Here is a 15,595-nt window from a genome sequence, read left to right on the forward strand (position 1 = left end):
TGTTTTAAAGCTTAACTAAACCAATATCTGCCCAAAACCCAACTAAACCCAGCGTTGTATTTATGTGTTTGCAAGTTTTAAAGAAAAGATTTTCTTAAATGCAAAAATATGTAATTAATCTCAAGTACAGTCAACGTCAAATATAACAAAGCATGAAACATGAATCTTTACTCTGTAAATGTAAAGTCGCTCTTACTTCTCTATTATTTCTGTCTTGGACAGAAGCCTCTCTCGATTCTCAGGGAACACATCATTACATTTGTATTTTGTACAATGCATTAATTTAAATCATCACATAAACACCACACAGTGAGATTATCGGCCTTAAACTGTGGTGTGAGTGCAGATTGATCTGCATTCAGTTTCTTACCATTTATGAGGAGCAGGATCACCAGCAACGTCTTCATCCTCCTGTAAAAAGCTCAAACAAACACAAAGTCCTTTAAATCTGCTGCTGACTGAACAAAGAAAAAAAAACACTCAGCATTTTCTCTCCAGCTGTAAGCACATAAAGAAAGTTCACTTTTGTTTTTAAGAGGAAGTCAGTCATGTGAAATGAAACTGCCCAGTGGGACAGACACTCTTTACAGCCCAACTTCCACCTCAGTGCTCACACAAGGCTCATCAGCAGACTGACATGTATTAAATGTCATTTGAACAAAGAACCTTTAAAAGCTGTTGCCATGATTAAAATGTTTAAGTTTGATAACCTAAAGCTTCAGCATGTCTCTATGTTTGTGATAAGAACCTATTACTCACATTAATTTTAACTCTGGGCCTCAAACGTAAAGTCACAGGGGACTTGGAGCTTATCTAAGCTGTCATAGGCAGAAATCTCTGAAATCATCCATATGTAGGACAAATCTCATATATAAGTTTGAATGTACTGTAATGTTCAGATTTTTCAGAATAATTCCTGGAGAAATATCTGTCTTTTAAAAAGATTTAATTCGCTTTAGCAGGTGAAATTACAATTTACAGCGCTGGAACGTGATGTGATCTCAAATTTTCAACCCCAACAGTACTTAAGGAATTTTGTCCTAGTTTTTAATTACTTTTAAGGTCCAGTGTCCTCACTGATAACACAGAGTTGACTGTGTTTAATTAGTCTAAGATTAGATTTAGTCTAAGATTAGTTTTAAGTTTTGTAATTTAAGCTGGACTGTTTGAAACAACACTGCTGGGGTATTTTTACACCACCTTTTCAGAGCAGGTAGAAACTCATGATGGTCCTGGCAGGTCAGGTTTGTTTTCCTTCTTTCCTTCCTCTACTTCCTCTCTGTGTCTCCTTCCCTCTCTCTTTCCTCTCAGGTGGCTGGCTGGATCTCCAGTTTTCTGCGGCTGTTTGTCATCAGCTGGCTGCTTCCTGCAGCCTGTTAAAGAAAAGCAACCAAATATGCATCGATCCAAGACTCCACACCACCTCAAACAGTTACAGCTATCATTCACTCAGCCGACTCTAACAAGTCCTCTTCTCTTGAGCAGAAAACCCTGTGATGTTTCTGCTGGCCTGTTTTTGAGCTGTGCATTTAACTACATATTTACTGACATTATCACAGAAAATGTTCAGCACTTCAAAACTACACTGGAGAACCAAAATTCTTATTCTCAACTTGTCGAATAAAATAGTTTAAGAGTTAATACATATTTTTCAGTGAACCCTTGCAAAGGTTGCAATTGCAAAAATTCTGATTGGCTGTTTTGGTCTCCAATCAGTATTGTGGAAACACAATGTTGCTAAATCCAGTGGAGTGTTTGGTTTAAACTAAATCAAAAAAACACGTTTGGTTAGTATGTTTAATGCTTTTATTTCAAGATATAGATGTTTTTACGACCATCACTGGTGTGGTATGATGGTGCTATCGCATTGTCGTGAAACAGATGTTGAAGGAATCAGTCCTAAAGGGGTGTTTCCTCCTCAGCCTAGCTTCTTCCACAAGGAGTGATTAGGATTTCCTCTGCAGCTAAAGAAGACATAACGGAATGAAAGAATTGCTCCAAAAATACTACACCACAGCATCAGGTCAGTTCAGATATTTGTTCTTGCTGTTCCTTTCATTAAATATGTTGTGAAATTGTAGTTACAGATGCAGCTGTGGAGTTTAAGTTAACCTATGGTGAATTACCAGCATAGTTTTCTTATGGAAGAAGTTCACGAGTTTCTAATCATGTGACTCCTTTCATGACTGATTGTTGCAGTTTTAACTAAATAATTCAAATCTGTTTTATGGCAATGGTGCAGTCGAGTCAGCAGTCAGAAATCTGGTATCTTTGTTGCTTAACAACATGGCCACAAACCCTTCAGGAAGAAGGATTTGATCCTTCAATGAAGATTTGTTACCAGTGAAATGAAGCAATGCGTCTGCGGATGCAGTACACATCAAGACGTGAGACTTATGAAGAGGTGAGATGCAATTACTGATTTTCATGTTAAAACAAAGAAAATATGGTATAACACTTGCTGTTTTCTAAATCTGCAGGAATCCAAGATATCCATTGTGAATAGAAAATGCAAGGTAAACCTAGAAATTACCTAAAAGAGATTACCTAAAAGGTAAACCTAGCACATTACTAGAATCCAAAGTAACTACAAGTAATTTTGGATCAGTAACGACCTGTTGCGTAACATGCAACCCTCTCTCACATTTTAGCTAATTCGTCCAATTACCTGAAATTAAGGACTTCACAGTAATAAGGAGGAGACCACAGTCCATGCTAGTTTGTTTGTGGATATATAATCTCTTTTCAGATGGTTCTGAAAAACTGTGTTTCAGTTACAAAACATTTTGTGACCACACTACTTTAAATTATTTTTAACCCTTTAAGACCTACCATAGAACCAAGTCCGCCAGAGCTTATATTATATTTTTACATGCTGTGGAGCCATTTTTGGGAGCATTTCAAATTGCTATACATCAATACAACAATTATAGCTCAGATTTTAATAATATGTATGCATTAAGTGCATAGTAATTGCATAAATTGCAAAAAAGTGCAATAAACTACAAAAAAATTTAAAATCGTTTTTGCTTTTTTAACATATATTTGTAGTTAGAGAAATTTAAGAGGCTTATCCCTCCAAACCGTAAATACAAAAAAGTTGCACAAAATAGTTTCCTACCACAGGAAACTTATTTTGAGTGTCTTCATAGTTTTACTTTTGAAATACACCAATTTTCATACACTGCAGGAAAAATGAAAATAAATATTATACTGCAAATTTGCAAAAAAACAGCATATGCATCAAAATAAACTATTTCCAGCAGTGCAATATGAGTCCTAAGCATCCCAGAAACGACACAGAAAGTCATAAAGTCAAACATAACAAAACACTAGTATAGGCTCATAAGGCCCTGATGGTAAAAAAAAACTACATTTCCGCAAAATGACGTCACTTCCGGTTTCGGCCAGGTCATGCGGTCATGTGATAGTTCACGCTGATGGACGTAGGAAGTGTTACAAACAGCTGATCGGATCGGCAAAGCGTGTTTCTGGAATATTATGTTTTTGTTGCTGGAGGTGCTTTTTATGCAGTTTTTGCAAAGCTATATGTGGAAGGAAACTGTGACCTAGGACAAGCTGATGGCACAAGATGTAAGTACAACTCCTCCGGTTTCATATGCAAAAAAAATTATTGCGCTAGCTCACGTGGTTGCAGTGCTACCGGGATTTAAAAATAGTTACGCAAAACAGAGCGTGCCCGCTCCGACCGGCTTTAAAGGGTTGTTGCACAGAACATGCTGCAGTAATTTATAAGCACATTTAATTTGGAGGAGCCTCTTTTAATCTGAACATGATTGTTTCAGATTTGATAATCCTAAATAATCATGTTTATGATGTTTGATGGAAGATGTAAGAGTTTCCTTAAACAAAAGTTGACGCCACAACAGAATTCAAGTTGTGTCTGGACAGAGAAGATCTTCCCGACAGAGGCCTTCTCCAGTAGCAGAGAAAATAAAAGCTGCATCTGCTACCAGTGTTTGTTTGTTTTTTGTTTTCTTTTATATGATTTGGTGTGTCAAGATGGCTTGCCGTCAGCTGTTACCTGTTTTGTTTGTGGTAGCTTTGTTTACAGATATTTTCTTCAAATATGTCTCTACTCTTCTGGTGTATGACTTCCATTGTTCCTCTGCTGTGATCCACCTTTCTCCAGGAGGAAATGCCACAGAAGGCGAGGGAAACAGGGCGGCGTGTTGGTAAAATTCAAAAACTGCATGACCTCCCCGGGCTCTTTGGGGCTCCAGTGAGCTTTCACATTTTCTTAATTAAGTCTTCACAAACGGTTAAGAAAATTAACAGCTACCCACCATCATAAATCAAGGGTAAAGTACTAAAGATGACTAAAGATGTTTGCTCTTATTTTAGCCCGTGGAATAAAGATGGTTACTAGTTCTAGATATTTTGGATTATCCAGAACTAATAAATAGGGGTGAGTTTTTGAAAAATTAATTTTCAGGTGGTTCGGTGGTTAGCACTGTTGCCTCACACTCACAGCGAGAATGTCCTGAGTTAAATTCCACCATCAGGGTCTTTCTGTGTGGAGTTGGGTTCTCTACAGGTACTTCAGCTTCCTCCCACAGTTGAAAGACATTCAGTTAGTGGGACTAGGTAACTGGAAACTCTGGTGTGAATGGTTGTCTATGTGTTAGCTCTGCGACAGACTGGAACTGTACAGGGTGTACTCTGCCTCTTCCCCTAAGACAGCTGGGATAGACTCCGGCCCCCCTGTCACCCTGAAGAGGATGGACGGAAATCGATTTTAGCTTGAATAACGCAATATTGATTTATTAAATCCTGAATTGATTTCTAAATATAAATGTGTTTTTGCCAGAAACTTGAGAATCTCACCTTAAAGCTCACAAAATTATTTCCACACCACCAAACAGCTAAAACAACAAATGAAAGGAGGTAACTGGATTCTGCACAAACATTTAAACATAAAGTGCGTATTGTTCACCTAACCTAACGCCATGGACACGCCGTCGGGGCTGAAAGCCGACGTCTCACAGATTCTGATGCTGCAGGTTTTGTAACTCTTTGACCAAAATTTACTGAACCAGCAGCAAAAGAAGATGAAAACTCCACTTCACATTTGATAAACATCAATATTAATTTGCTCTATTTGCTTACTTATTGCCGCTCAGTTAAAAGTCTGAAATTCAAACAAATTAAGGTCAAATGTCTCATTTTTCCACCAAATCATTACATGGAAGTTTTTTAACACTGGAAGGAAAAGTGAAGGAAGTCAGTTTTTAAAGTTTCATGTCACTCGCTCACCATTTCTCCTCTTATCACCACTCATTAGAAACATTTATTTATTTGAAGATGCAGTTAGCTGCTGACACGCTGATGATGCTCAGTAAATCTGATCTTTGTAGCTTTTTTTTTTTCGGGATTTATTTGACAGGGACAGTGTTCATGTTCATGGACATCAGGATAAAAACAGAAGATGGAAACCTCCCAGATTTGAGCTCAACTGCTCATTTCCATTTCCACAGGATCCACCTGTGCTTCCTCTCCTCTCTCCTCCACCTGTTACAGTGAGGGAACGTCCTCCATGATGGAGGAGCTGCTGGAAAGTGCTGAGAGTTTCCTCCAGAGTGAGACCTCTGTCACAGTTCAGAGGATCTACGGCAGCAGAGACCTTCATGGACACTAAAAGTCTCAAACACACAACAACAACATCACACTGACTCCACTCTGACATCACTGATCAATAATCAAAGAACACACAGATCAAACTGATTGATCAGCCATCAGAGGAGTCGGATCAATGGAGCTGCTTCTGTTCCTGATGTCCCCTGTTTGATCCTGGACCTGAACTCTCCCTGCAGAGGAGACACAAGACAGTCAGACAGGGAAATACAGACATGAACATGAAGAGAGAGACAGACAGATACCTCTGACTTTCAGCAGCAGAGTTTTCACTCTGATCCAGACGTCCTTGCTGTTGATACCACACTCGTATCTCCCACTGTCCCATTCTGTGGGGTGTTTCAGGGTCAGACTGAGGTCTCCAGTTTTCAGCAGGTCTTCATTCATCTTTGTTCGGTCTCTGTAAACCCGGTGCTGTCTGTGAGGCTGGTCAGAGCCGTTCTCATACACGTGGACCTTGTTATTGATTTGGTCCTTCCAAACCACCGTAGCATCTTCAGGCAGGTTTTCTGTGGTTTTGAAGGGCAGCTGGACAGACTCCGCCCCCTCCTCAACCTCCACCTGACAGACTGAGAGGACAACGAACACAACATGAGCTGTACAAAGTGTGCTTGTGATTCGTTACTGGTCAATATTAGAGCTACTACTTTCTTGTACGGAGGCCATTTTGGGCCTTACGTAACATCTGTTTTTAGTCTTGAATGTAGTTGAAACTTTTGTAATTTCCATTGTGATAAATAACAGTTAGAGAGTCATGCATTAAATGGAGCATGAAAGTACATTTTTTTGCATTGATGTCAGGGCAGTCTGTTCTTAGTGACATACAAGGAAAAAATTAAACAATGGTTCAAACCTTTGGGTTTAAGCAGCAGTGGTTTTGCTCTGAAAATGTCTCCATTCTTCCAGACTTCACAGATGAAAGCTCCACCGTCACAGTCCGTGGGGTGTTTCAGGGTCAGACTGAGGTCTCCAGTTTTCAGCAGGTCTTCATTCATCTTCGTTCGGTCTCTGTAAACCTGGTGCTGTTCTTTAAGCTGGTCAGAGCCATTCTGATACATGTGGACCATTCTGGATTTCCCGTCCTTCCAGACCACTATAGTGTCTTCAGGCAGACCTGTGGTATTGAAGGGCAGCTGGAGAGAGTCCACCCCGTCCTCCACCTCCACTTGGGGGACTGAGAGGACATCAAACACAAAATTAAAAGTGATAACCAGATGAGCTTTTCACTGTTATCCACTTTCTTGAATACAAATGTGGAATAAACTGCTGAACCACTCCAAAACATTCATTTAGAAACAAAGAGAGAAGACATCTCACAGACGTCACACATACAAGGATAATTTGGATTCTTTGGACTCAGGCGCAGACTGAGAAACCATGGTTCAAACATTTCTTTATTAATCACACTGTTGGTGTGCCTGTGGGATCACCAGGTACTTGTAGCTGTCCTCTATGTCTACGATGTTGCCTTCACCCTGGGTCTACACACCTGAATCAAATGATTAGTTCATTACCAGGCCTCTGGCGAACTGCAAGACATGTTGAGGAGGTAATTTAGCCATTTGAATCAGCTGTGTTGGATCATGGACACATCTAAAAACTGCAGGACACCGGCCCTCGAGGCCTGAAGTTGGCGACCCCTGCTCTCAAGGGTGGCTGGTTGCTCGGCTTAACCACGTGCTGCTCTGTGACTTCTGAGTTGGAGAAGGAAGTCCCGATTTGGCGTCCGCAATACCGTCACAGACCTGAGGCAGAGGAGGGTATGGCGGAGACCATAGAGGGCTTATTGAAGGTAGGGGTGTTAGCACCCTCAACCTCATGCTGGAACACTCCAATTTTGCCTGTAGAAAAGCACGGCATGGAAAAGTATCGTATGGCACATGATTTGAGGACCATTAATGATATGTTGACAACTAAAACTGTTCCTGTCCCTAATCCTTTCACGGCTCTTGAATTGAATTGAACATTGAATCATATCTGCTATTAATCTCATTCTCTCTTCCACAGCATGTCTTTATTCTGTTTTCGTTCTCTCACCCCAACCGGTCGCAGCAGATGGCCCCGCCCCTCCCTGAGCCTGGTTCTACCGGAGGTTTCTTCCTGTTAAAAGGGAGTTTTTCCTTCCCACTGTCGCCAAAGTGCTTTCTCATAGGGGGTCATATGATTGTTGGGTTTTTCTTTGTATCTGTAATTGGTAAGAGTGATTAATCAGGCTGTGGGAGGTTCTGATGCCGAGGGCAGACCACATGATGCCACTTTTGAGAACCAGGAAGGGTCAATCCGCTGATATTATGTTTGATGACTTGCAGTAGTGTTGGTCTACCATGGGGGGAGACCAAAAGAGGGGATGTTGGAATGATCTTACCTGAAGTGCTTTATTACTGTGCCTTTTATTAATCGCATATTATTCAAAACTGCCATATGATCATATAGAAGTAGTGTTGAGTGGACACAACCCTGAATAATAAAGGCATTAGAATAGGTGTCCTTCAGTCGTAGACTCTCACCCATATTTGCCTGTAGAGCAGTAGATAAGAGGGAACCATCTTGTAGTCGAAAGTTACTGAAATGCTGTTGTTTAGACTAGAATGGGGTGCCCGGGAATAAAACTGTCAGGTGCGCGTCACCATTTTGAGATTTGCGGCAACGTGTCATGCAGGACGCATCTCCCTTCTAGAAGTAATGTGAAAGAGAAAATAAAGTGTTAAATGGTCTACTGAGCAGTGTTTTGTCTTCCATCGGATGCCTCTGAGGAATCAAAAGAACTCGGTGAAGTGTTGATATTTGGAGTGCTCAGAGTAGAGAAGCTACTCCTCCACATCGAAAGGAGTCACTTTAGGTGATGCAGGCATCTGAAAATGATGGCTCCTGGTCGCTTCTTGGTCGAGGTGTTCTGGGCATGTCCCACCAGGAGGAGGCCCTGGGGCAGTCCAAGGACATACTGGAGCAATTATATCTTTTGGCTGGCCAAGGAATGCCTTGGCATTCTCCCAAACCAGCTGAAGGAGGTGGCTGGGGAAAGGGAGGACTGGGCTTCTGTGCTTAGGATCTTGCCCTTGTGACCCAACCCAGGATAAGTGGAGGAAAACTGTCACAACTTATCTTCTTTTTTACATTTTACATTTAATGCTTTTTCAGGCTTATGTGCTGATGTAGTCTGACTGCAAAAAAAATCCACGTGAACTGTAAAAAAAAAAGTTTTGATGCATGCTCAACCATCCAGGTAAGGAAATCACAACAAGTTGGTTGTGTTCATCTGGACATCGGGTTTTCAGTGGGAGAAATGTTTTGTCAGTCATCCAAGTGTCTTCTCAGCTGACTGCAGGTTTCCCCATCGAGAGTACCTTTGCACAATGACTGAAACTAGCACCACTGAATGAACAATAGGCTGGGGGTGTCCGTTTTTGACCATTAATATGCAAATTGTCATGACCACTGATCTACGACTATTGATCAATGACTACTCATCAATGACCATGAATACTATTCACAGAGAGTTGGGGATTGGCTGCAATCACAGCATTGAAAGATGTACCATTGGGATGTTACATCTCTCTTCACTTGTGTTCCAATTACTGAAGCGTTGGAGGTAGTTCAAAAAAGATTACAGGATGACCCCAATACCATCAACAGAATCACTCTCATTACTGACCAAGTGTGTTTGCTCTTGGAACTGTCTTATTTCCACCTATTTCACAGACAAGGGTCAGTACTACTGGCAGAAACATGGGTATACCATGGGTTCTTCAGTTTCATCCATTGTGTCCAACTTGTACATGGAAGAAGTGGAAAAGGGGGGTTTATTATACTGCCCTGGAACAACACCAAGTGATTAGTTGAGGTACGTGAATAACATCTAGGTAAAACCTAAACCTGAGGATGTACCACAATTCACTGATTACATTAACCTGGTGGACCTACACAAATTCACCAGGGAGGATATGAAAAGTAGCAGGTTAGCTTTCTAAGACTGTGAGATGTCCATCAGTAATGGGGGACATTTAAAAGTTGATATGTACCATAAACCACCACATATGGTTCATTGTATAAGGTTTGACTCTCATCACCCAGTGGAGCACAAACTGGATGTCATCAGGATGGCACCCACACAAACACAAAGCAGGAGATGAAGCATCGCTGAATATGTTTCCAAACCAACTTCCTTCCAACCCAAAGACAGAAAAACATGGTGAAGCATGTGATGAATAGCATGCTGACTCAATCATTTCTGCATGTTTCCTAATGTTACAGAGGAGGAGAAGATCCAAAGAGGAGGCAGGGGGAGAAGCTCAGGAACAGTTAGGATCAGAGACTTTGAGCCATCATGGACTCCCACTGTGGGGACTCTTAGTCTTAGTCTGTTCAATTAAACGTACAGTTGCTCCCCCTAAAATGTTTGGCTTTTAGACAACAGCATCAAAGAATTTATATTATTTGAATGAACTGAAAAAAGATTCAAACTTAAAATGTTTAGAGAATAAACTCTTGCATGACCTCTGACCTTTGACCTGTATCTACAGCACTGACCTCTGACTTTCAGCTCCACTTGTTTCTTCAGCAGGATGTTTCCCTCCCTGCTGTAGACGGTGCAGGTGTAGCTGTCTGTATTCCAGCCTGTGGGATATTTCAGGGTCAAACTGAGGTCTCCAGTTTTCAGCAGGTCTTCATTCATCTTCGTTTGGTCTCTGTAAACCTGGTGCTGTTCTTCAGGCTGGTCAGAGCCGTTATGATAAACATAGACCATCCTGCTGCCTCTGTCCATCCACTCCACTTTAGCATCGTCAGGCAGGTGAAGTGTGGTATTGAAGGGCAGCTGGACAGACTCCACCCCTGAATCCACCACTACCCGGGTGACTGAGAGGACAACAAAGCACAACATGAGCTTGGATGGAGACATTTGTGTTGCCTCTAACAGGCTGAATGCTGCTGCTTCACTGGGAGCTCACTGTTAGATAGAAAGTGGTCAGTGTGAAGAGGAGACACAGCAGAAAGATGAAGACTGACAGGAAGAAAGCAGTGAACAGACTGTTGGAGCTGCTGTTAGTGGGACAGGACTTTATTCAGTCTCTGAGGACCAGATTTGACTTGATGAAGCAGAGAAACACAGTCTGAGTGTTTCTATCACCAGAGATGGGCAGTAACACGTTAAAAGTAATGCGTTAATGTAATCCGATTGTAATCTGATTACTTTTTTCAAGTAACGAGTAAAGTAAGGGATTACAATTGTAAAAAAGTAATTAGATTATACTTAGTTTCCCGTAAGCATGCTGCGTTACTGTGTTACTAAACTGTGATTTTGTTTGTGAGAGTGTCTCCTGACAATGACGCAAGTGGGTACGACGACTGTGGTAGCACATCTGTAAATCAACAATAGAAAACATGGAGCGAGGGATAGAGTTCGACCGTGCAGCCTTTAATACTTGGAAATACCGACATTGCTTTCAATTCGACTCTTTAAAAAGCGACAAAAACATAAGCGTCCGTTGTACACTCTGCATCGGAAGAAAACTTCTTTCTACATCGAAAAATTCCACTTCCAACCTGAGCAAGCACCTATCACACTGCCACAAGAATGTTAAATTAACAGAAAACCCCCAGGATCCCCCCACGGACATGACCGCTGTGGCTACCACATCTACTTCCACCGGGCAAACCTCAGATGGACCCACTCCTGCTAAACAGGTTAAACTAGACGTAAGAGCGACGGGACTTAGTGCCGCTGAACTGAAGAAGCTCGTCGCTGCCTATATTGTCGAGGACATGTTGCCAATTTCCACTGTAGACTCTGAATCATTCCGACGCATCGTAGAAAAAATACCAACTGAAAGTGGTGTCAAGCTGCCCCAGAGAAAGACATTTGTAGGATATCTTGAGAGAGAATATGACAAAATGAACTCTAACTTCAAGGCTACACTCGAAGAGGTAGAGTTTGTTTCCACCACTGCTGACATCTGGACAGTAAATAATAAACGTTTTATGGGTGTAACAGTTCACTGGATTAATTCCACATTACAACGCAACAAGGCCGCCCTAGAATACAAGAGAATTAGAGGCAGCCATACCTATGATGTAATTGGAGCAGAGATTGAAGAAATCCATTCATCATATGGACTACAAGGCCCTGAAAGATGACCTCTCTAGAATGACAGCCAGCCTTCCAAGTGTCATTGTAAAGGTAAGATTATTATTAATTGCTTTGGGTGGATTTGTTAAATTTGTTATACCATTCACAGTGGGTGGATGTTATACTTTGGTTTAAGCAGCGTGTAAAATTATTAAAATGACAGAATAAAAGACCAAGTATTTACCCCTTGTTAAATATCATAATAGTCCGCCTCATCACTGATGGGGACGACAAGGAGTACAGAGGACTGACTCAGGACTTTGTGGACTGGTGCCAGCAGAACTACCTCCAGATCAACGCCAGTAAAACCAAGGAGCTGGTGGTAGACTTCCGCAGGCACAAGCATCCTCCACTGCAACCACTGAACATCCAAGGTATGGACATTGAGGCTGTGGACAGCTACAGGTACCTTGATGTTCATCTGAACAACAAACTGGACTCATAATTCAGACGCCCTCTACAGGAAAGGGCAGAGCAGGCTGTACCTGCTGCAGAGACTCAGGTCGTTTGGAGTGAAGGGTCCACTCCTGAAGACCTTCTATGACTCTGTGGTGGCCTCAGCTATCTTTAACGGTGTGGTCTGCTGGGGCGGCAGCATCTCTGCTGGGACAGGAAGAGACTGAACAGGGTGATCCGAAGGGCCAGCTCTGTTCTAGGATGCCTTCTGGACCAAGTGGAGGTGGTGAGTGACAGGAGAACGGCGGCTAAGCTGTCATCCCTGTTGGACAACATCTCCCACCCCATGCAAGAGACTCTGACAGCACTGAGCAGCTCCTTCAGTGGCTGCAGCACCCACGGTGTGGGACGGAGAAATTTCACAGGTCTTTCCTCCCCACTGCTGTCAGACTCCACAACAAAGACTTTTGCAGCTGATCAAACCCTCACACGTGCAATAAGACTGCTATATGTGCAACTCTTGTACAATTCTTCTTCTGACGAAGTTGTACTTTTGTATTTTCTTACTCAGTTGTATATAGCATTTGTATTTCTATTTTATTCTATTTTATATATTATTCTATTCTATTCTATTTTATTCTACTGTATATAGTATTTTATTTTATTTTATTTTATTGCATTCCAGTGTTTTCTAATTTCTGCTACATAACTTTGCACTTCTGCTGTAACAAAACAAATGTCCCCCCTGTGGGACTAATAAAGGTCATCTTATCTTCATCATCATCATCATCATCATCATCATTTATTTATTTATATAGCACTTTAAAAACACACCTGGTAGACCAAAGTGCTGTACAATACTAATATGCACATAGTAATAAAACCAGACATAGCAATAAAGTTAAAAAACAATAAAAATGTCAGTTACCCACAGAGTTAAAAGCCAGGGAATAAAAATAGGTTTTTAATAAAGACTTAAAAACTGGCACTGATGCAGCCTGTCTAATATGGAGAGGAAGGTTATTCCAAAGCATCGGCGCAGCAACAGAGAACGCTCGGTCTCCTCTAAGTTTCAGCCGTGACTTTGGGACCGAAAGCAGCAACTGCTCAGCTGACGAAGGAACAAGGGGACGTGGGGACAGTCAACAATAAACAGCCAGACCATTAAGATTAAAGCCAATAAAAGGACGGATCCTGAATCAATAAGTGTAGAGAGGCCAAATCGGAGAGATGTGATAATTTTTCTTCTGCCATTAAAATCGTGACAGCATTTGCCTAATTGCAAGCGTGACCAAGTGCCCGCCAACCCCTGTTAAAAGAGAATTACCAATAATCTAAATGTGAGGTAATAAAGGCATGAAATAACGCTTTCCAAGTCACGCTCTGAAAAGAAAGGGCTAACCTTTGCTAAACCGTCTGAGGTGATAAAATGCTGATTTTTAACCACCTCGTTTACATGGTCATCAAAGGTGAGTGCAGAATCAATTTTAACTCCGAGATTTGTGATCAAACTCTTTAGTCTCTTATCTTATCGTATCTTATATCAGGGATATTGATCATCATTAATCAAGAATATTAATCAAAATATCAACAAAAGCCTCAACCAAAATTAAATCACATACAGTATTGATAATAGAAACATGTGCTAACACTTTTAGCAGGATTACATGCTAACCCTACTTTTTAACTCACTGAGACCTATCGAAACACTTCAGATTAATCAAAAAAAAAAGTATTTCCCTCACGGAAGTCTTTAAATGTCCTTTACTTGTCATTAAACTTGCTAACCTTAGCGAACAGAGCATTAGACAGTCTGAAGCTCTGTGCGGTTCGCTCGTGAACTGTACATGCTGCTTTCAAGTGCAGAGCAACAAACTACAGTGGAACCCTGACTTGCGAATACCCCATTTAATGAAAAATTCAACTTATGAAGGCACTTGAATGCAATATCTCTGCCTGCGTTACGGCAAAATGCCCGATAAACGAAATCCGCTGGCTCTGATTGGCTGAGCCCAGAATGCCCAGAATGCTTTCTGAATCATGTGACAACCCATTTGCTTTTGTACTTCGCTGTTCCACTTGAACGACGTATTGTTGTTGAAGTTAGTAATCAGCCTATAGCCTATTGTTCACTCAAAAGGCGCAATGGGTGTTTCGACTTACGAAAATTTAGACTTATGAAAGACCCTCGGGAACGAATTAATTTTGTAAGTCGGGGTTCCACTGTATTTGAACTGATCCAACTTTATTAACACAGACAAAGATTTGTGCATCAGCTGCTGTTTGCTGCTATAGATATAATCCAGCTGATGTGGAGAACTACATGTGACACTGTGATGCAGCCATGAATCTGACTGATTTCTTTCCATTTTCAAAGGTTGATGCATCAGTTAAAGTCCTTAAAAAGCTCAAAAATAAAGAGAAAGGTTGGTTACAGCAAAGAGAGGCACTGGCAGCATTTAAGACACTAAACAAGAGAAACAGATCAGAGAACATCAGACTGAATAAGTGGAATAAAGTGAAACAGAACTAACGCTCCCTAAGAATGGAGCTGTCAGAGGAAGAGAGCAGCAAACTGAAAGTCTCTGTTAGCTGCAGAGCTCTGAAACTTCACACAGCTTTGAATGATAACATGGAGAAAGGATGTGGAGATGTTCACACTTCTGCTAGAAATCATCTTCTAGTTATTGTGACTCAGATATGACTGATTATAGATGAGGACCAAAGAAGGTAGGGCTGCTCAATTAATCGAATTTTAATCACGATTACAATCTGGGCTTTCAACGATCATTAAAAATGACTGAGCCGATTATTAGCCCCTCCCTCATTTATCCGCGACACCTTAAAGGCCGGTCCGTGAAAATATTGTCGGGCATAAACCGGTCCGTGGCGCAAAAAAGGTTGGAGACCGCTGATTAAGAGGACCCGAGGGAAGCTCGGAAAGCTAAGCAGAAGTTATTTGAAGAGGAGAGTGACTGCTGTTGGTTGAAAAGAGAGGTAAAAAAAACTTCAGTGGTGTTGCACACTATTTTATATTATTTTTTAAAGTCATTGTTAACCCTTTAAATCCGGTCAGAGCAGCACGCTCCGTTTGTGTAACTATTTTTAAATCCCTGTAGAACCTGAACCGTGTAAGCTAGCGCAATAATTTGTTTTGCATATGACACTGGAGGAGTTGTACTTACATCTTATGCCATCAGCTTGTCCTCGGTCACGGTTTCCTTCCACACAAAGCTTTGCAAAAATTGCATAAAAAGCGCTTGCAGGAACAAAAACACAATATTCCAGAAACACGCTTTGCCGATCCGATCAGCTGTTCTTAACACTTCACACATTGAAAAAGTCGTCAGCGCGAACGATCGCATGTCTGCCATTTCCTGGCCGAAACTGGAAGTGATGTCATTTTCGCGGAAATGTAGT

Source organism: Simochromis diagramma, unplaced genomic scaffold, assembly GCF_900408965.1.
Source record: "Simochromis diagramma unplaced genomic scaffold, fSimDia1.1 OVJJ01000424.1, whole genome shotgun sequence".
Taxonomy (NCBI): domain Eukaryota; kingdom Metazoa; phylum Chordata; class Actinopteri; order Cichliformes; family Cichlidae; genus Simochromis; species Simochromis diagramma.